Source organism: Lygodium microphyllum, chromosome 18 (assembly GCF_053477565.2).
Source record: "Lygodium microphyllum isolate KBCC chromosome 18, Lygodium_microphyllum_v1.1.10, whole genome shotgun sequence".
In the NCBI taxonomy this organism is placed as follows: Eukaryota; Viridiplantae; Streptophyta; class Polypodiopsida; order Schizaeales; family Lygodiaceae; genus Lygodium; species Lygodium microphyllum.
The window spans coordinates 124,667,766-124,690,849 of NC_141152.1; the positions used below are offsets into that span (position 1 = coordinate 124,667,766).

The window sequence follows — 23,084 nt, forward strand, 5'->3', positions numbered from 1 at the left end:
GACATATAGGCACGCATGTAGTCCATCATCCAGCTTGTGGAAAATCTATCTGCTGTGGCTGGAATCAAAAAATCCTCATGCAAGGATACTACTATGTAGTCCTTGCTCCCCTCTGGTATGTTTTTCCAATGATCTAAGACGTGCCGAAAAACTTATTGGTACAACTCTGTCATGTGAGCCATCACCCTCCTCCCCTCATCATTCATGATGATGGCTCATGATCTATCATCAACAAGATAGACATATCCCTCTCGGGTATGCCTAAGATGGGTCCTCTCCCACCTGTGTCCACGCTCTTGGGCATATCCAAAAGACCCTTGTACATCTGGTATACCGACCGGGGTATTATCTATTGGAGTAGCAGCCATAGGGGTGCCACCTACAGACGGCTAAGCAAAAGCCGGAGTAACTGGAGTAGACATCCCAACAGGTGTGACAAATCCTGGGGGTGATGCAACTCCAGTAGAACGACGAGACGGAGACACTGCGTCCGCGCCTTCATAACATCCACCTGAGCAATGCTCCCTAGAACCACCACGAGAGCGAGGAGGTGCACCTGTATCCGGTGCCGACCGCGGACTCACTGCCTATGTATCTCTACAGCATCCCCTTGACCCTGAAGCACTCCCTCCCTCTGGCCTAAGTTTGGAGCGTTGACCTTGTCTGCTCGAAGCCGAAGCATTTGATCATGCCGAAGTAGATCTAGTAGAGCGGCCTGACGATGTCCAAGACAGCTTCTGGTCTGCTATGTCTCTGAATCTCGCAATCTGATCTGGAGACATGCACGTGAAGATATCCTGCAACTCCTCATTGCTCATTCCTCGACTCATCCTAAAAAGGTCACCTGCACATACAAAAAATGATGTTAGTATAATCAATTTAAATCATACAAAGCACGATAATATAAATCCTAAAAAAATGATCTCACTTAAAATGCATATCTTATGTACTGCGATTAGTCAACGATTTGAGTAAATGGATGCTCCAAGTATGAAGTATCCTATGGTCCCATGTCAATCTCTTGACACAACTCTGCATACACTGAAAGGTCGATAGACATGTCACCACAAAAGGATGAGCCCACCTCGTTCTCAAAGAATTCTTGGACTCCTATATTTCCATCATTGTTAGTCGATGCTGGCTCCTCTACATGCTCCAAGCTTTTGGTGGCCTTGACCCCTTGCAATATCGACCCCTCTATTTGCATATTGTCCTCATCTATGCTCGGAACATCGCTTTGATCATACACTCTCGCACTTCGGGGAGCTGAAGGTATAACATACCACCATCGAGGTTGTCGAGGGTTTGGATAGAAGATTACCTATTCACAAACATGTACAAAAGAGATTAAACTATTGTGACATGAACCATGTCGTAATACAATTAACAAACAAATGAGTTCATGCACCTATTCACAATGGGCCGGCAACACAAAGGTGTCATGCAAATCCATCCATTTTTTTTCGAAATCTATTTCTAGAAATCCAGATGGACCTTGTCGAATTGTTGCTCCAGCTCCTTCAAGTACCACTTGAACCACTGCGCACATTGAATAGTATCATGGAGAAGCTATGGTAATCCATCGTAACGATACTTTGCAAGTTTCCAAAATACTCCATCTCATCTATAATCATGTTTGGATCTATTGCTCGTCGTTGGCTCTCCTGCTCGAACGTTGCCATGATACCACAGTCCATTGTGGAGCGCATTTTGTCAATACGCTCCACGGAAAAATGCCATTCGCGCGACCACACTGCACTATATATTTTGTATTGTATATTGAAACACTCAAATTAGTTTTCGCATATAAAATATAGATCACCTTTGGACTACATCCCCTCGAGAATTCCCACTTCTCCATTGAGACCTCCGCCCCTTCATGAGACGCTGCGGTCAAAGCTCCATGAAACCATCGTGTTGACATGAACTATGGGATCTCCTCCATACCCTGGGGATATCGAATCGGTCAATGGTGCATACTACGTCGAAATTCAGATCGTGCTTCCTCTCGATCTTGCCTAGCTTACTGGTACCTGGTGAGCCACGTCTCCATAGAGGCATGGTGTAACATAAAAAAGCGATTCACTTTCTTCTCCATTGCAGCATCCATTATTTTTTCTACCCCATTTCCAACCACCACATCTTTGGTCAGTCTATCATTGTCCTTCAGCGACCATAGCATATTGTTGTCTAGATCCACCGTTAGTAGCCATTGTGAAATATGCACTAGCGCCTCAGACACCAACCAACCTTCAACCATGCAACCTTCTGGCGGAGCTCGTTGTCGCACAAAGTATTTCGGGGTTTTCATGAAGTGCTCCAAGTAAAACATCCATCGCATATGGATAGGTCCAGCAATCTCCACTTCATCTACAAGATGCACAAGAAGGTGGATTTGTATCGTGAGCATGTTGATAGGCAGGTATTTCTCCTCAAAGAGACAGACCATCTCCACTGCTCCATGCTTCGCAAATTCAATAGAGGACGTCTTAATCTCCTTCTGTGAGATCCATTACACCAAAGTCGACAACCTGTAAATGGCCCCGTGTATTTCTGGAGTAAGGCATCCTGCGATCGCGATCGGTAGCACAAACTGCCACAAATGAGAAAGCATTATGAACAATGGCTATACTCCAAATAGAAAAATGCGCACGCTAATTACAATCCATTCGTAGTACAGACCTAACATATCTTATGATAGTCATGGGATTTTAGCCCTGATAATTGGTCGTCTTTAGAAAATGCAAACTTGAGAGAACGCATCATACCCATCGGAGTGCGGATAGACTTGACTACTTGCTTCACAATGCACTCTTCTTTAGTGGAAAAACACCAAGGAGTGCGAGCTAGCTGCATGCGACCATCGGCACTCGACTGTGGCCAAAGTGCCTCCATCTTGCCTACCTCCTTCAAATCCATTCGTGCCCCTATAGTGTCTCTCTTTCCTATGATGTGGTCCCATAGCAAGTTGCCTATGTTCTTGAAAATATGCATGGGATCTAATAAGTGTTTGATCTGTAAGTAGGTCCAATATGGCAACTCGTAGAAAACTGAGAACCGCTGCATTCCATTTGGATGTGACTCCCCGTGGACCATTTTCAGCTCGTATAAGCTTGCAGCATTCATACGTGTTGGAGGTCATCCAAGAAAACCTTCCGTGAGTTCATGACCCTCTGGCAAGAAAGTAACGTGTCCTTGATATACCATCTTTTTCATAGTTCGTGACCTTCGGGAGTCTAACTATGGCCTACACAATGGACATCCATGATAACCTGAGGTAACCAGACCTGTTCCAACACCTCTATCCAGTAAATAGAAACTTGAATGAGATAAAATATAGATATTACCAACGAGAATAGGAGCCTATTTACCTGAGCACTCTCCGAATCCCGGAAAGTCATGCATCGCCCACATGAGAATGGCTTAAATATTGGTGGACCGTCGACCATCACGCTTGCTCAGATCTTGCACAGTGACCCCCTCCTCCCACAAAATCTTAAGCTCATTGACTAATGGACAAAGGTACACATCCATATTTTTGACTTTGTAGCGGCCAGGGACGAGCAAGCTAAGAATGAGATGTCCTTTCTTCGTAGAGAGCCATGGAGGCATATTGTCTTTGACAAGGATTATAGACCACACACTCTAAGAAGTTGAGCGCAGATCGAATGGATTCACACCATCCATTGCAAGACCGAGCTGAAGATTCCTTGGCTCTTCGGCAAAGTCTAGAAAGGTAGAGTCAATATGACTCCATGTGCGTAAATCTACTAATATTCATTGAACTCCATCTGTGGACCTATTCTATGCATGCCACGTTGTCAAGCTCGCCATGTCGGATGTACAAAACATGTGGTTTATGCAGGAGATAAGCGGAAAGTCTCTGAGAACTTTTTGAGGGATGGTTTGCCCTTGCAAGTTCTGTCAATACCTGTGAACACCATGTCTCCATAGTCTCGTATTCTCCTCGAAATAGTATACAATCGTTGATACATGCATGGATGCTGTTGTAGTCCATGCCAAGCTTTCGTAAAACATGTCATGCATCATCATGAGACTCAGGCATGGTATTTGCAGGTGGTAATATATGATATTTTAATAACCTTAGAAAAATCATAAAACACATTTAAAAAATATAATTTTTTTAAATAATAGTGCCGGAAAGAAATCAACGAAGCGTACGTACAAGGTACCTGAACAACTCGATCACACTCGCATCGCTCCATCCGTATTTTGCTTGCACACTTAGGAGTGCAAGCAGTGTCTTTAGGCGACATACTCGGGACCCATCATATAATGGTATGGATGCTTCCTCTCTAAGCGGATCAGAAGTCTCAACATCCATGGGAATCAATATATCGATCATTGCCTCCATCTCAGGCTCCAAGATTGTAGGTAGGTCTGGAAGGCTGCCTGTCTCCTCTGGTATTGATGGTATAGATTGGGTGGTGCCTTCCAAGTGGTAGATTGGCTCATGCACTCCATCCATCGCATGCCCACGAACTCTTTTAATTGGCCGCAAAGGGTGCACTCCTCCTTGGGACGAGATGTCACCTCCCTGGATAGAAAATTTGCTAGCCACACCCAATCTTCTTGTATATGCTATTCAATTAGCTTGCGAGTACAATGCATGATTGATAATAACTCTTCTTACCATGTACTGAAAATCCGCAATCGCTTGATCAATGATCTCAAATTGAAACTCGCCGAAGCATCGTATGTGTTCTATAGACAATCGACCTTTTCGTCTAATTGCTAGCTTGCATTGAGAGCAAGGACATGGGATATGCTGATTAAGATACGCCTCGCGATCTTGAACAACAAGAACTTCATCGGTTTTCATTTTGTCTACGTTACGACAAAAAATTATTTTTGTTATTATTCTTTTTTTCTTTCTTAAACTATTCTTCATCTCTCTCTCTTTTTCTCTTTCTTTAATATGCTGTATGTATTTCCTCTCCCTCTCTCTCATTCGTTCTTTTTTCTCTTCCTTTCCCTCTCTCATTTTCTTTAACGATCACGGCTATGACTACTATGAAGACCACGACCACGACTACGACTACGACTATGGCCACGATCACGACTATGACTACAACCATGACCACGACCACAACCACGACCATGACCACGATGACCACGACTATGACAATGACTACTACCACGACCACGACCACGACCACGACAAGAGTTAGGGAGAGAGTAAAGTTAGAGAAGAAGAGGAGAGAAGTGAGAGAGGTAGAAATAGAAAGAGAGACCAGACCATGACCATGACTGCGACTACGACTACGACCACGACCACAACTACAACTACGATCACGGCTACAGCTACCACTACGACCACGACTAGGACTATGACTATGGCCACGACCACGATGACCACGACTACGACTACAACTACGACTATGACCACGAATACGACCACGACCACGACCACAACTACGACCACGACCACCACCATGACTACAACAACGACTACAACTACGACCACTTATATAGAGATGAAGAGAGAGACAAGAGTTAGGGAGAGAGTAAAGTTAGAGAAGAAGAGGAGAGAAGTGAGAGAGGTAGAAATAGAAAGAGAGATAGAGAAAGAAAAGAGATAGGGGGAGAGAAAAGGATTTCGGGAGAGTATAGGAAGAGAGAAAGAGGGAAGATTGAGGGAGAGAGAATGGTTGAGAGAAGAGAAAGGAGAAAGAGAGAGAGATCCGACTAGAGATGCTGACACCCATAGCCAACACACCGTGGAGAACACAAGCAGAAATTGACCATGACTACAACTACGACCACGACTACGACTATGACTACGACGACCACGACCAGACTATGACCACGACCACAACCATGACTATGACTATGACTAGGACCACGACTACGATGACCATTACTACGACTACGACTATGACTACGACTATGACTATGACTACGACGACCACAACTGTAATGTGTCCAGCTATTTTCTTCATGACATGTCTTGGCAGTCCATCGGAAAGGATGTCTAGAAAGCTCTGCCAGTCCTGATCCTTGATAGAGATTTCCCTTAGCATCGTTTGATAGGCTGGATCATGGCATGCATCCTCTCTAGCTAACTCAAGTATTTGATTGTTTGGCATAGACACTTTTGTAGCTAGAGATCTAGCTATTGATGGATTCTGCAAGATTAGGGAGCTAAGGAATGCCTTGCGACTAAGTGCATCAGCAACTACATTCTCTTTCCCTGGTAAGTACTTGATTTCAAAGTCATATTCCTCCAGCACTTCAATCCATCGACGTTGCCTCATGTTGAGCTCATTCTGGGTAAAGATCCATTTGAGACTCTTATGGTCAGTTACTAGAGTAAACTTGTTACCCAACAGGTAGTGTCTCCAAAGCTTTAGAGCATGGATGACAACTAGCAATTCCAGATCATGGGTAGCATAATTCTTCTCATGACCCTTCATTTTCCTTGAAGAGTAAGCTACCGGGTGACCTTCTTGCATGAGCACACATCCCAACGCAAGTGCGCTAGCATCAGTTACCACCTCGAACTCCTTATTGAGGTCTGGAAGTTTCAGGATAGGTGGTGATATTAAATTGTGCTTCAACCTATCGACTCTAGTTTGTTCAGGAGTTGACCATGCAATGGAAGTTTGCTTCTTCAGTAAGTCCATCAGAGGTACTGCAATCAGAGCATAGTTTTTTATGAAGACCCTATACCATCCTGTCAATCCAAGAAAGCTACGTATTTCTTTGATAGATGTTGGTATTGGCCATTCTAGCATATCTTTGACCTTGGCTGGGTCCACTAAGATTCCTTTCGCTAATACGATGAAACCCAGATATTCAATCTGACGTTTCAAGAATGCACACTTCTTCATCTTAACATACAACTTATGCACCCTCATTGTCTCAAGGACAATCCGAAGTTGGGGTTCATGATCTTCTTCCTGTTTGGAATAGACTAAAGTGTCGTCGAAGAAGACAAGCACGAAATCATCAAGATATGGCCTAAAGATATCCTGCATTAACCTGTTGAAGGTGGAAGGGGCATTCGTAAGCCCCAATGACATAACTAGAAACTCAAAGTGCCCATATCTTGTATTGAAGGCCGTCTTGGGGATATCTTCTTCCTTGGTTCTTATCTGATAGTAACCCGACCTGAGATCAATCTTGGAGAAGATCTTTGCACTCTGAAGATGATCAAGAAGCTCATCTATTCTAGGAATAGGGTACTTGTTCTTGACAGTTGATTGATTCAACCCTCGGTAATCAATACATAGTCGAAGTGTCCCATCTTTCTTTTTCTGGAATAGTACTGGAGCTCCCCATGGTGAATTGCTAGGACGGATGTAGCCCTGATCTAGCAGTTGCTTGAGTTGTTCCTTCAGCTCAATTGCTTCTGGTATGGACATTCTATAAGGTCTTTTTGCAATTGGCGTAGCTCTTGGTACTAGCTTAATCTCATAATCCACTTCTCTTTGAGGCAGGAGTTCTGTCAACTCTTCAGGAAATATATCCGCAAATTCCTTTAGCCAAGAAGGTCCTTCACTAGACTCTTGCTTCTGATCTAACTTGTTGAGCTAAATTAAGTAGATAGGTAATCCTTTTCTGACTCCTTTTATGATCTGAGATGCTTTGACCAATTGGATTTTTGGCATTCCAGCCTCACCTTGAGTTGTGACCAAATCCCCTTCAGAGTTTCGAAAGAAAATTTAGCCCTTTCCACAATGAATGTGGGCGTCATTAGGCTTAAGCCAATCCATTCCGAGTAGACACTCATGAATAGCTAAATTCATGACTCTGAATTTGACCGAAGTCGTCTTTCCTCCCAGGAAGAATTTCACCTTAGCAGTTTGCCTGGTACAAGTAACCTCACGACCATTTGCCAATTCCACAAGCAAAATAGGTGCTTCTACTGTGGCTATTCCTAGTCTTTTTGCACAAGCTGGTGAGATAAAGGAATGTGTACGGCCACAATTAATCAAGGTCTTGAAACCTTTACCTTGATAGTTCGATGGTGTCTGAATTACTGAGAACTGGCGATTCGGGCCTTTCTTGTGTAGAGCGGCATGGACTGTCGCCCTTTCAAACTCTGCTTCCATGGTCGGATCTTCTTCTTCTTCACACATTTGCCTATTGGCAACACAGGCGGTTCTTCCTTTGCCTTGAGTAGTGGCTCCCTAACCACGGCCCATTCCTTGAAAAAGTGCTTGGCGATGTCCTCCTCCAAGTTTGGGACATTGCCTTTTAAAGTGATCGGGCTCATTGCAATGGAAACAACGGAGGTTTCGGCCATTGCCTTGAGTAGGAACAAAGTTGTTGACATTATTAGTCCTTGCTTTCTTTCTTTGTCCCTGATTCTGACCTTGAACTCTCTTCATCTGAGGTCTAAATGCTCCTCTGTTCGGATCATTATAAGACCAAGTTTTGTTACCCCTTGGTCTAGCCTGCACTTCCTGAATTATAGGCGCAGCTCGAATGAGAGCTTCTTGAAGATTTGATGGACACATAGATTCAAGACGGCTATTTACTAGTGGATAAACCAGCACAAAATTTGGACACCTGTTGTGTCATGTCCATCTGTAGCGCATACTTAAGAAGTGAGACAAATTTAGAATAGTATGCATCAAGGGTGAGTCTCAACTGTTTTAGCTGTTTGTGTGCAATATGCAGGTGGTAAATATCTTCCGTGCATGGCTTTCTTCAGCTTCTCCCAGGTAACGGATCCTTCTGCGATCCCTTGATCCCTACACCATTGCTTCCACCAAAGCCTAGCTTTGCCGGTGAGCTTCAGCTTAGCGAGCATAGCCTGATTGGCGGGTGCAGTATCGACTGCTTCGAAGTAACCCTCCATGGATTCAATCCAAATTTTAGCATCTGCTTGAACGGATCTGCCTCTCCCATCAAATTGGGGTGGCTTAATTTGCTTGAGAAGAAACTTCTTCTCCTGGATTACAGCAGTACTTGATGTAGGAGGTGAACTAGGAACCTATACCTGGGGTTGTGCCTGGATAAAGGTTTCTTAATGTTATTATACGATAATCGTTATTGATTTATATTACATCTTCGATTCCGCTATCACCCAAGCAATCTAATTACTTAACTTTTTATCGATTCTCATGCACAATCAAACATTGATAAAAGGAAGTCTTATTTGTATTTATATGGGCATAGCCCCTTTCGGAATATAACATTTCTTGCGATGATAAGCCAACTCTTACATTTAGTTTGGGGAGAAAAACATTGTATTACATTTATCTATAGGATAATAGTATGGTTTCGGATCATGGATCTTCAGGAATCAGTAACTCATTGGAAGTTCAGGGTATCCTTTCCTTTGGAACCCATTCTTCTCATGGTGCCCCAATACTTTAATCATGTCAGTGGGGATCACATGGGTTACTTCCTCATATACATATGAGTTCATCTCAACCCTCTGACCTCGAATATATAAAGTTGAGTTTACGTGAGCTTCCAAAAAAATGAACAACTTCACGACTTTCAGGTCTTCCAACCACTTGATCCTCTTTAGGTTGGTTTGTAGGTAAGCAAACTGGTGGGCAGCTATATAGTAGATTCCTGAGGCACCCCTCCATCTTTGTTTCATGTACAAAGGCGATGGATTATGGATTTTCTCTAGGATGTTCATCATCTCAACCCTTTGTCGATAATCAAGGAAATGCATCGCAGTCATAAACATGACTCGGAACACTAAGAACTTGTTCCATGCTTCGTAATTCTGCAAGACAGCATTGAAAATAAGGAAATTTTTGGAACATAAACATTTTCTTTAATTCATCTCATTCAGGTTTTATAAAAACAAATCCTTCATTGGTCGGCTCTGATACCAACTGTAACATGTCCACCTGTTATCTTCATGACATGTCTTGGCAATCCATTGAAAAGGATGTCTAGAAAGCTCTGCCTGGCACTTCCATGGAATGTTACGGGGTTTGCGATCTAGGGCTTTCCACGTCTGCCACGTAACGGAATTATTCCGGCCGTTTCCACTTAGGACCGACCTAAATTAGGGTTTTGCTTATTGGTCATTTCCTATCGGCAACTAGCGTCGAGCCCAAGCGAACTACTTTATGCAAAAACGCCAGGCTCGAAGCGGATTCACGTTGCACTTGGTTCCAGGATAATGGGAAACGAGAGGGATGTGAAGCTCAACCTCTCTATCATAAGGCATAGTCCCTTTCCGTTCCCCTAAAATAGTGTAAATCGGGATTAGTCATAACTCTAGGTCAACGCTTTTGTTGTTCGTGTTCTTCACGATCTTCCTGCTGTCCATCATGATTTGAGAAAAGTTCTCGGCCAACCGGGACCACCCATCTGTATGACACACCTATGGCCACATCCATCGCACTTTCCTCGGGTTGTTTTAGTTATTTAATTACCTAATACATTAATTGGACATGTATCAATCAGCTTCCTTAATTAGCTCGTTAGGCATTAGTTCTTTCACGTAACCATAGCACTTGACATAGAAAGCAACATCAGCAAGTTCCTTTTTAACAAGTTATCATATTTATCTTTGAAATACATAAAGTCCAGCCCATAGGCTTATCCACAATCCACCCGAAGGCTATCTAGCAATCCACAGTGATCACTAATCCAAGATTCCGCCCATAGACTAGTATGCAAGTCTCAAGATCCAATCCGGAGTCACGTTAGCCTCTTGTGCAAGGCCCGGAAGGCGAGGGATTTACAACCAGAGCCCCCCCTGGTACCCAAGCGTCCTCCTGCTCCAAGTAGCGCTCAATGAAGAGACCTCTTGCGGCGAGTTCGATTCACCTTCCCGGCGTAGTTAACAACCCCCTTGGTTAGGGTCATAGGCATGCAGGCAGTCGGGGGTAACTAAAGCTTCCTCTCCCTTCAGGCCTTCAACCTAAAGTATTAGATATCCATTTATCTTTTAATTCATTGATCAAACAAAGCCAAACAGTGCTCTTAAATCTGTAACAAGCACAAACTTTTCCATTAGTCGTTTTTTGTTGGCAAACTGCTAAGGAATGAATCCTTCCTCTCGCGTGTGTTCAACACTCGATCCGAGATGACTTGTGACTTGGTAAGTTCCCCTATATCCTGGGTTAGGGCGTACCCTACTAACCCGACTTGGTCAAACCTTAAGTTCATAGATTATTTCAGTTTATCGGCTGGTCTTTTTGCTTCCAAACAATTATCTTTACTCAAGAAAGATACCATATTAGGATGATTATTCATCCTCTTGCAAGATAACTTGCGTAAGGACCTGCCAACCTCATTGCGAGAATTGGCCATTCCCTTGTGGTCCAAACACAAGATCATACGACTCTGCACTTGTTGCACAAGTGTCGCATCGACTATGAGACTATTCTACTCATCAAATGGAGTCACGAACAATCTATTCCTGATGACGTTAGGCTGATGTCGTCAGTCCTAGGGTTCCAGGTTCCATCTTTTTAACGTAAGATTCTTAGGGACAAACCCTAGATCACTTTTCCAAATATGTTCCACTATCCCTACATTCGGTGAATGTGGGCAAGTATTTAGGGTATAGGAGTTTCAGTTTTAGCAATACGTGCGACTAGGTCACTTATTAAATCCTAGTGAGTTCTTTGGAATTGAATTAACTCTTTCTAAATCGAGTACTCCACGGGTTTAGATGTTTAGGTTTATGCCAATTTTTTTAATTCTTGACGATAATTAGGCTATCATTTCCATAAACACATGACTCATTATTTATGCGTAAATTATTTTTCAACCCTAACTTATCGATTTTAAGATCAAGGTTAGGTTATAACCTAATTTCAACTAATCATCCTATAACTTATGAACAAGATTTACACTAAATAAGCAACCTTTTACTAGTAATTATGCAGTTGAAAAATGATAATTGACTAGAGTTATGCAATGTAAGAGTCATTTCATGCCTTGCAATTCCCTATGGGTTATTAGCACTTCCCATGATGACTTATTGCAAAGAAGATATGGCTTAATAATTTGACATGCAATTTTATACTTCCATGCCTAAATGGAGTGTGCTATCTTAATTCCGTTTTTGTAAATATGGACTAAATGCATATCAATTTTCTAAAGCATTTAAGACGAAAAATGCATTCTTATTTCAAACAATTATCCTCGCACGATTATAACAATACCAAATAAAAATTAGGAAGGAAAACTTGGACTTGTAGTGAGATGTCCCCGTGGATCCTAGGAGACGATCCTCCTGCGGTTGCGCCTTGGGCTTTCTTAGGAAGCATCGCGAATGCAGCCTTTCCGTCGTGGATGCAGCTTTGCAACTCCTTTTTGAAATTCCACCATAGCTCCCTTTGCGATAACTTGCATCGTCTCGTCCCTCGAAAGCGGTTTTAGAAGGCTTCCTCCTTGAAGTAGGGATTTCAAAAAAGGCGGTGTTTCAAAATCTTTCGCGAATAAGGCCCATGAAAGCCATGGGAAAGGTTTAATGGCATTTTAAAGACTCACACGAACGGGGAATAAAAGGTGTAGAAACCCTTATGAGGGCTTTTGTATGGGGAAAGAAGGTGTCACAAAAACAAACCTTAACATCCTCTTTTCTTTTACATATGGGGGAGAAAAAACAAGGTATGAAAAGGGCTAAAAAAAGTAATCTTTTGCATGGCGGAAAAAAAACTAAGAGGGCCCTTAGGGGGATTTGAGATACAGGGGGAGAAATATAAGGGCTTTTAAGGTGAGAGCTTTTGAGGGGGTGAGAAAGGGCCTAAGGGTCCAAGGGGAAAATTTGAGGGGGGAGGAAAAAGGCTAAGGGGGGGGCCTTAGGGGGGAAATTCCAGGGGGAAAAAAAGGGTAGCCTTAAAGGCTATGGGAAAGGGGGCCTAAGGGGGTCCTTAGGGGAGATTTAAAAACACGGGGGATAAAAAGGACCTTTTAAGGTCAAACCTTTTTTGGGGGGGGAAAGGGCGTCTATAAAGCTCCAAGGGGAAAATTCGAGGAGGTAGTATTAAGGCCGCAGGAGGGTGCCTTTAATGGCAATTCAGGAGGGGGGAAAAGACTTTGAATAGGCCCACATGAAGGGGGGCTTATCAAGGCCTTTGGAAGCTTCCTCAAGAAGCTTCCAAAGCTTCAGAGGATCTTAGTGGAGCCACGTGGAAGGGAGGTGGCTCCCCTTTTCGCAGTGTGACGATGGCTAGGGCCTTTGGCGGCGTGCGGACTGATGCGGCGGCTCACGTCTCCATCTTTAGTAGCGGCCTAGGGCGGCGACCTCTTTAACCTCTCCCTCCCTCACGATTACTGTCAGTAGCACGACGTTTTCAACCTCTCTCCTCACAGCAACATCAGGCAGCAGCACTCCTTTTCTGCTCTTCATGGCAATACCCTCGATATATATAGGGGAGGGGATAAGATTCTCCCTCCCCCCCACGCATCGATGGGCATCGCTACTAGCCTAGGCAAGCTCCAGCAAGGACCTTGCCTACCATACTATTCCCCTCTTCCTCCACCTCGACAATCGACTGGAGGAGAGGGAAAATAATTTTAAAAAAATTCTTTTATGAACTAAATTATCCAAATCCATTTTATTGAGGCAGTTCACGTGTGCCTTCGGGAAATTAAACAATGACGACCATGACTACCACTACGACTACGACCACAACTACGACGATGACCATGACGATGACCATGACGATGACAACGACGACCACGACCACAACTACGACCACGACCACGACCACGACCACGATCATGACTACTTATATAGAGATGAAGAGAGAGACAAGAGTTAGAGAGAGAGTAATGTTAGAGAAGAAGAGGAGAGAAGTGAGAGAGATAGAAATAGAAAGAGAGATAGAGAGAGAAAAGAGATAGGGGCAGAGAGAAGGATTTAGGGAGAGTATAGGAAGAGAGAAAGAGGGAAGATTGAGGAAGAGAGAATGGTTGAGAGGAGAGAGAGGAGAAAGAGAGAGAGATCCGACTAGAGCATTTGACACCCATAGCCAACACATTGTGGAGAACACAAGCACAAATTCACTACAACTACGACTATGACTACGACCACGACCACGACCACGACCACAAATTTTCCTTTACCATTTACAACTCACCTACCTTCTCTCCACACTATTGCACACTACAATCTCTATGAGGGCATGAGATTGGGATTTCCACAGATACCAAAGCATGATCTGTAGCTTGATGGTTGCATATATACTACTTCTACTCATGGAAGAAACCTTAAAATAGTTATTATGCTCAAATATATGCTTGTTAGAGCAAAAATTTGTTCCTAAGACTATTCTAAGGATGCAAGAGGGTTAATGATAAAAGATTATCCTTCCTTGCAAGTAATTTTATATTATATTTTTAAATTAAAATTGATCTGAAGATGAGTTTCCCAAGAGATCTTGTGGTGATGTTGTTTTAGTTTTTGCGAAGCATTAGAATGATGCCGTTTTAGTTTTTTGTATTTGTCTTTTTAAGAAGAGATTGATTTTTATTGAATATCCAAAGATTTTTGGATTTACATTATGAAAAATGAATGCTTTTCTAATTGATAGGTTGATTGCCTTCATTGTATACTTCTACAAAAGTTCTTGTGCCCTCATAGGCGGATATTTGGTTACACACTAAACCTCCCCCAAGGTAAGTGGCTAGATCCCTTCACCAAGGGGATAGTTCGAGCGTTGTGGAGGCCCCATGTATGAGAGGTCTCTTTGTAGGAATAACATTATGCTAGGAGGCGCAAGTGTGCAAGGGTTCTCTAGCCATATATCCCTTAGGTTTGTTGAGGATTGTCCTAACCCCTATGAGCCTAGGATGAGCTTATTGTAAGGTCTTATTTCCTTTCCTCTCTTTCTCTCCCTCTCTCATTTCCTCTCCCTCACTCATTTCCTTTTCTCTCTTCCTCTCCCTCTCTCATTTCCTCTCCCTCCCTCACCCTCACCCTTTCTTTCTCTCTTTCCCTATTAGGTTTAATGATTTTTCTATCTTTTTCTCTCTCCTCTCCCTCTCTCATTTCCTTTTCTCTCTTCCTCTCCCTCCCTCACCCTCACCCTCTCTTTCTCTCTTTCCCTTTTAGGTTTAATGATTTTTCTCTCTTTTTCTCTCTCCTCTCCTCTCATTTTTTCTCTCTCATCTCCCTCTCTCATTTCCTTTTGCTCTCTTCCTCTCCCTCCCTCACCCTCTCTCTCTCTTTCTCTCTTCCCCTACTATGTTTAATGGTTTTTCTCTCTCCTCTCCCTCTCTCATTTCTTTTTCTCTCTCCACTCCCTCTCTCATTTCTATTTTCTCTCTCCCTCTCCCTCTCCCTCTCTCATTTCCCTATTATGTTTAATGTCTCACTCTCCCTCCCTCTCTCTTTCTGTCTCCCTCCCTCTCCCATTTCCTCCCTCTCTCATTTCCTCTCCCACCTTCTCCCTCTCCCTCTCTTTCTCTCTCATTTCCTCTCCCTCTCTCAATACACACGAATTTATATACAAAAAACAAGTAAAAGAGAGAGAAACTCCCTCTCCCTCTCTCATTTTCTCTCCCTCCCCCTCTCTTTCTCTCTCTCTTCCTCCCTCTCCCTCTCCCTCTCTCATTTCCTCTCCCTCTCCCTCTCCCTCTCTTTCTCTTTATCTCTCATTTCCTCTCCCTCTCTCAATCCACATATTTTATACAAAAAACAAGTAAAAGAGAGAGAAAACTCCCTCTCCCTCTCTCATTTTCTCTCCCTTCCCCTCTCCCTTTCCCTCTCTTTCTCTCTCCCTCCCTCTCCCTCTCCCTCTCCCTCTCCCTCCCTCTCCCTCTCCCTCTCCCTCTCTTTCTCTCTCATTTCCTCTCTCTCTCTCTCAATGCACTCACTGTAAAGACTCGAAGAAGGATTTCGTGGCTCCTCTTCGAGATGGCGGATTTTCTTCGCCCTCCGTACACCTACTCCTCTTCTTTGGGAACGGCGGCGGCGGTAGCAGTGGCGGTGAGAAGCTTTCTTTCTCTCTTTCTCTCCCTCTTAGCAAGATGGTCGCTCTCCTTCTCGCTCTCTCTTTCGTGAATACGCAAAAAATGATGCACTCGGGTTTCGGCCCGTGTTTTTTTGCTCTGGGTATCATCGCTATTTGCATCGCAAATGCGACGCTAATAGCGATGCTGCTATTTATCGTCGCTATAGGTTCATATCCTTGTAGTGAATGTAACTTCCACTTAAAACTCCCTTGTAATAATCAAACTACATTACCTCAAACTACTTAAGTCTACCTCGTAGAGAAAGTTCCACCTCAACTCCATAAGGATCAATCTAACACAAGCCTAAACCGTGACTATAGTCTCCTACCATGGTTATCTAACATTAGCTTAAGATAACTACTTTGCTATCATCTCTCAAACTTAAGTAGAATGCTACATTGGTTTAAAGAGAGCCTAGAAATGAGGGGGAGAACTATGCATCAACCACTTTATTAATAAGGTATAGTCTCAACTGAGGCCCCCCTAAAATAACATTAATTTGGATCTAGGATGACACACTAGGATAGTTGACATTCGATCATTCCTAACTTGACCTAATCTAGCATGTCAGATTTTTAATGGAATTCTCTTGCCTAACCAAGACCACTTTGTTGTATAGAAAATTCATGGGAAATTTAAACACCCCCTTCCCTTGAAGAGTAGCTTTAGTTTTCTAACTAACCTAACAAAATTTATTGACCTCTCTCTGCACTCTTCATTTCATGTTCTCTTCTCCTTCTCTTTCTTTTTCTCTCTCTCTTTCTTTGTTTCCCCTCTCTTTGTTTCTATCTGTCCCCTCGTGTTCTCTCACTCATTCTCCTCTCTCTCTCTCTCTTTCTCTCTTTCTCTCTCTCTCTTTCTTTGTTATCTTTCATGTTTATTGAGTCTCACTCATTGACTCACTCACTCACACACACACACTCTCTCTCTCTTTCTCTCTCTCTCGCTCTCTCTCTCTCTCTCTCTCTCTCTCTCTCTCTCTCGCTTTCTCTCTCTCTCTCTCTCATTTTCTCTTCCTTTTTCTTTCTTCTTCTCCCTTTCTCATTTCCTTTCGCATTTCTTCTCTTTCTCCCTCAATGCACCTCATTTTCAAGAAAAACACATAAAAGGAAAGAAAAAAGAACAAGAACAAATCAAGAGGAGGCAATGTACTTACCGCAAAGGCCCGAGGATGAATTCTTTGTCTCCTCTTCTTCGCGATGGTCCCTCTTCTTCCTTCGTGCACTTTCCCCTCTTTTTTGCACGAATGTCAGCAACAGTAGTAGTGAGATGCTCTCTTTCTCTCCCTCTTCCTTCCAAGCCTGATCTCTTTCACCCTCTCTTTTGCTCTCTCTCAAACTCTTTGCGGCAAAACATCATGCTTGGGTTTCACCAGCTTCTTTTTCTCACGGTATCGTCACTATTTTCCTCGCTATCATATCGCATTTGATACAAATAGCGATGCTGCTAATTTACATTGGAAATGCCTATCATTATATTCCTATTCCCTTGTAGTGTTTGTGCTCAAAATACATTGAAAGCATTCCTTTTAGGTTCTTGCTTTTTATTTTCTTACATAACTTGCTTTTGTGTAAATAAGTCAAACACATCCTATTCTAAATAGCTTTACAAGCAAAAAAGGTATTTTATCTCTTCTAATAAATACATTGAGCATATATATTGTTATGCATGTACACATGCGTGAAAGTCCTTCCACTCATAGATCTATATAAAATAGAAAATGTTACTAATTTTTTTCATAATTATATAAAGTGTTTAAATGTTATGCATTAAAATACAAACTCCAAGTAATAATTCCACATAACTCTATCTAATATTATGCTCATTACAACACAAAGCATATCAGTATCCTTTCATTTATCTAGTAGATATAATCTGACTAGTATCATGTACATGTGTTCATGCAATACGTTAGGGATCTTGCACTACATAAATAAAATCCATAATAAAATAAAAACCATCTTATTTTTCATAGTACATTTCCATATAATATTATAGTAAATATAATAACGTAACATTTCTTAGGGACTTAAAAATATTTATCCCCAAGTGATAACACAAAGAAATTACAAGAACAGCCAACCTCAAGCTAGTGCTATCTCGTGCGGCGAATAATATATACTAAGATATTTTGCTAGACGTTACTATGGAAAATAACATGATAATAAACTATAAAAGAGAAGATAAGTACACGAAACTTACAGTACATAAGATTGGGTATAATCTTACCCCATGCATAGGTGAGTACCTTTGTGTACAATTTTCTTGCACAATTTTCTTTTGTGTAAATAAATCAAACACAACTTATTTTAAATAGATTTCTAACCAATAACAATATTTTATCTCTTATAATAAGTACATTCAAAATAAATCTATTATACATGTGTGTATACAAAGTCGTTGCACTTATAGGTGCATATAAAATATAATATTTCTAATTTTCACATTACAAAATGTATAAGTTATACACATAAAAATAGACACTCCAAATAATAATTTGGTATGACTTCATCTAATAATGTGCTTACCATAATAAAAAACACATTAGTATCCTTTTAACTATCTATGAAGCATATTGTAACCAATATCACATACACACATTTTTGTAATAAGTCACGAATCATGCAATAAATAGATAAATCTATAATTAAATTTAAAAATACTTATTATACTAACTTTTGGGAAAACTCTATAGTAAATATAGTTTCATAATATCTACCACTCAAAGAAACATTTTAATATGGATTTCATAAATCTAAATATATAATTTTTAAATAATATATTCTAAATTTCCATCTCTTTGAAAATGAGAGTCTAGATTGCTTGCCAAAGTAGCATGCCTCACATGTATGATCATAGTTGATATAGGCAAATTGCACAAGGCCATGAAGAGCCTTTCTAGACTACATTTGTTTAAGCCTTTTCGAATTTCAAGGCCCAATTTTTCTATAGTATAACTCAATACCCTTCTCTTGTCTATGTCCAATCTCAACATACATAGAAATTTCCATGACAAGAGTACCTATATCTAATGCAAACAACTTGTTTTTCTTTTAACCATGAGCAATCAACCTACCATATTTTCCATTTCTAAACTTTTCAATGAAGAAAGTATATTTATTGAACCTCACTTGTAGCCCTTAATTTGTCACTAAAGCCAAAATTTTAGTGATTCTAAGCACATATAATGCATCTCCAAGCTTACTCTCTATCGCATCTCTAGTTACCAAAGGAACATTGCCAATGTGAGTAATCTTATGTAAGTTCTCATCTCCCATAGCCACATACTCTCCATTTTGCATTTGTTTCTTCCTATCAAACCATTCTACATGATTTATCGTATGGTTTATAGCTCATGAATCCAAAAACCAAGTATCCTCTCTGGGGAAATGTCATGTTGGCAAGTACATACTCCATAATAGCAAAAAGATGACCTCAGGTAATGAATCACTTCTAGAACCACATCCTATGCCCTCATAGCCACCAACATAATGCCCATATCATGCCCTTCCATAACCTTTAGATATAGCATCTTGCTTGTGGTAGCATTCTTTCTCAAAATGGCCAAATTATCCATAGTAATCATAAGCATTATCTTTATGAGAAGTAGATCATCATCTACCTCTAGAAAAGGATCTCATTCTTCGGCCTATTGGCACAAAGTCTCCATGACCGAAAGAGCTATGACCACAAGAAAAGTTGTCTCCATGACCATATGAAGATCCTCTAGCTCTAAATGAGCTACCATGACCTCTCTAATGATAGAATATATTGTTGTGATTAGTGTTTTTCCCACTGCTAGATATATTAAGGCTCAACTCTATTTCTTCAATAAGCAACAAAACAACTAGCTTCTAAAGTAATAGAAACTAAATCATCATTATCCACATGTGCATTTATTAAAGTAAGATCCTTTGCAATCTGCTTTATCTCTGTAGTTATCACTAATGCTTCGACTCCCATCCCATGCACCATGAAATCTCTACTTTACCTATATCTTTCTTGCCTCTATGAAAGTGCCATACATTTCTCAATGATCTTCCAAGCATCTTTACATGTGCTAGCTTTCTTGATGTATGGGATCAATGTCTCTAAAATGTATCCAAATATCAAATGTAAAAACTTATTATTTTAACCTATCCAATCGGTATAGGTCTTCTTTTGTTCCTCCATGGGCTCTTTAAGAAGTGCAAGGTATGCATCTTTACCAGAAATGAGGTCCCATAAACCTCCCCCCATTAGAAAAGTTTTCATATGATAGGACAACACACTATAATTGTCCTTAGTTAACTTGTTACCAACCATTTGAGTAATCTATGTCATTTCAGACATTATGACTATTGCAAGTTTTGGAAAACTAAGCAATATGTAGTGTGTCAAATTAGTATCCAAGGGCATGAACAAGTCTTGAGAGTTGATTGGTCAAATATGAAACAAAAGAGCATTAAAAACGCCCAAGAAATTACATATACATGTGTCAAACTACTATCATTTACATCCATAGACCATGTCTGCATATTGTGTATATTGTGTATCAATTGTCTAGCAAGAAACACTGAAAAGAGGCCTCAAATGGTGCCCCTATGGCCCAAGCAGCATCAAAATATGGGTCTAAATTTGATACTTTTCATTGCTATTTTTTGGCAATTTTTAATGCCAAGAATGAAGTCAAAGACAAGCTCAAACCAGGACTTTTTTTGGTTGATTTTTTATTATATTTTAACCCCTTCAAATTTGGACTTGAAAGTTGCATAGAACTGTCCTTTCAGTCCTTGAAACAACTTAGTGTGAAAACACCTTGTCAAAATATCCAGTCCAACTCTTCCTGTGTGGGCTCCCAAGTGTGAACATGGTAAAGTTGGAGGGGGTGATATTTTAAACCTTTAGATTAAACGTTATTAATTTAACCTTGGCTTATTATACCAGCCCATGGCTGTCAGCGTGCAGCACAAATCAGCGGCGACCTCACCCATGTCCTCGCCAGTGTCGATCTGATGGAATACATATCATTGACCTACTCGATGTGTTTTAGATCCTCAAGCTCTGTAGCATCCACCATAACCAATATTTTGAATTTCTCTCCTCTGTCTCTACTCAACAAACCCCCTGCTTAATATTCTTTCAAGCCATGATATACCTAATGCTCCAAAATTAGCGAGGATTGAGTAGGTAGCTAGCTATGGGTGCCAAAGACGATTAACAAACGACGATGATTAGGCTCTGCTAGCACAGCCTTTAAAAGCTGCCAGATCTTACAAGTTACAATTCCTTGTACGTCTCTGATCTCAGATCATGCCGTATTTATAAAATCAGCTCATCGTGAGGCTAAAACACGCAATATTCTTGCGTCGGATGGAGCATGCAAGGTCCACAGCTTGTTGGTAATTCACCACAGTAGTCTATTGAAGATGATTTTGGTTCTTGAACTGGCCGATGTCATTTCTTGGCCCACTAATCTCGCACTGAATGATGATGTCACATGCGTATTATGGAAGTCGAAGGGTCGTCTGGACGAATGAAACAGACGTCAAGGCGCTGAGGCAGGCCCAGCCGACCGGCGCCGGCGACTCGCGAGCACAGCGCACTCAGCACAGACAAAACAAGCACGCACGCGCGCTCACACACACACACACTCTCTCTCTCTCGTGCGCAATCTGACGATGGAAGCTGAAGCATCGGCAGCTGATGAATGAGACAAGCTGGAGCCCCGATCGCAGGCAAATCAAGAGTGCTCCCTATCTCTCTCTCAGTGTCTCTACTATCCAGCTACAGCCTAGACCTCTCTGCGCTGAGGGTTGTCTGGACTAATGAAACAGACAAGGCGCTGAGGCAGGCCCAGCCGACCGGCGCCGGCGACTCACGAGCACAGCTCACTCAGCACAGAAAAAACAAGCACGCACGCGCGCTCACACACACACACACACTCTCTCTCGTGCGCAATCTGACGATGGAAGCTGATGAATGGAAGCGTCGGCAGCTGATGAATGAGACAAGCTGGAGCCCCGATCGTAGGCCGATTGCAGGCAAATCAAGAGCGCTCCCTCTCTCTCTCTTAGAGTCTCTACTATCCAACTAGAGCGTAGACCTCTGCCCGTGCACACGCCTTGGGCTCTCAGCCGTGTCCTGCCTCAGAATTCGACAAGAATGCCGGACTCCAATCGACGCTCCACGCCAAATCTGCAGTTATTGTCCGCTCCGAGCAGCATCCGCCTTTCGAAACGGAATCCGAACAGTGTGATAGTGGTTTTCAAGGAAACCGACCAGGGCGTACACTAGTCCTAAAGCATATAATTATCTCTTCGGTCATCTACTTGCTCTGGGGACCTAAGAAACGCAATTCAGGAGATAGAAGCCCCACAAGCCGGGTTGTAATAGAACAAGTTCATATTGTAATAAATATGGTCCTGCTTTTAGATTAATCGAGTTACATGAGTTTTAATCAAGTATATATATTACATTGTACATGCTAAAACATCATTGTATAATTTAATTTTACAACTACGATCCATGAACCAATGTTCTCTCAAAAAGAAGTGCCAAGGACAATTGTGTCTTCAAAGCTAAGCCTAGAAGGGTTGAGAGCGGGTAGGAAGGTGCAATTAAGGGTATTAACCCTCTTTAATCATTTGGGATCGCCACCTAACACGTGGCAGCTTCTCCCACTACAATGCACGCGACCTACCAAATGGGGCGAGTGAGTAGAGAAGACACAAAGAACCAATGATGATGCAATGGAGCTTCACTTTGTCATGGCAGTGAAGACAATTGGAAGGAATCCATCAAAGTTGTGATTGAGTTTTCCAAAGGGTATGGTAGAAATAAAGCAAGGAGGAAGAGGAAAGCACTTGAGGATGGTGCTTGTTGATGCAAGTTGATAATGAAGGCCCTAGAGAGTGACCCCAATGATGCGGTGCTAATGTGTATGGCCATGGCCACTGAGGAGTTCCTACCCTAGCACAAGCAAGAAAAGGCAGAGGTAGCTAAGATCCAATTGAGAGCAAGGTCGACAATAAAGGGGGAAGCCCCCCCATAAGTTCTTTGAAGCATTGAAGGCAAAGCAAATTAAGTAGGACACAATAGCCTCCATCTACAATGAGAGAGGGGATTATGCACATATGATAAAGAGATAGTGTTAGGATTTGATTCTCTCTTAGGGATTGTGGGCT

At 41.9% G+C, this 23,084-nt stretch overlaps 1 pseudogene; it reads left to right on the forward strand.

Moving 5' to 3' along the window:
• Positions 1-23,084, forward strand: part of LOC148021344 (uncharacterized) — a 99,928-nt pseudogene that overhangs the window by 73,138 nt on the left and 3,706 nt on the right.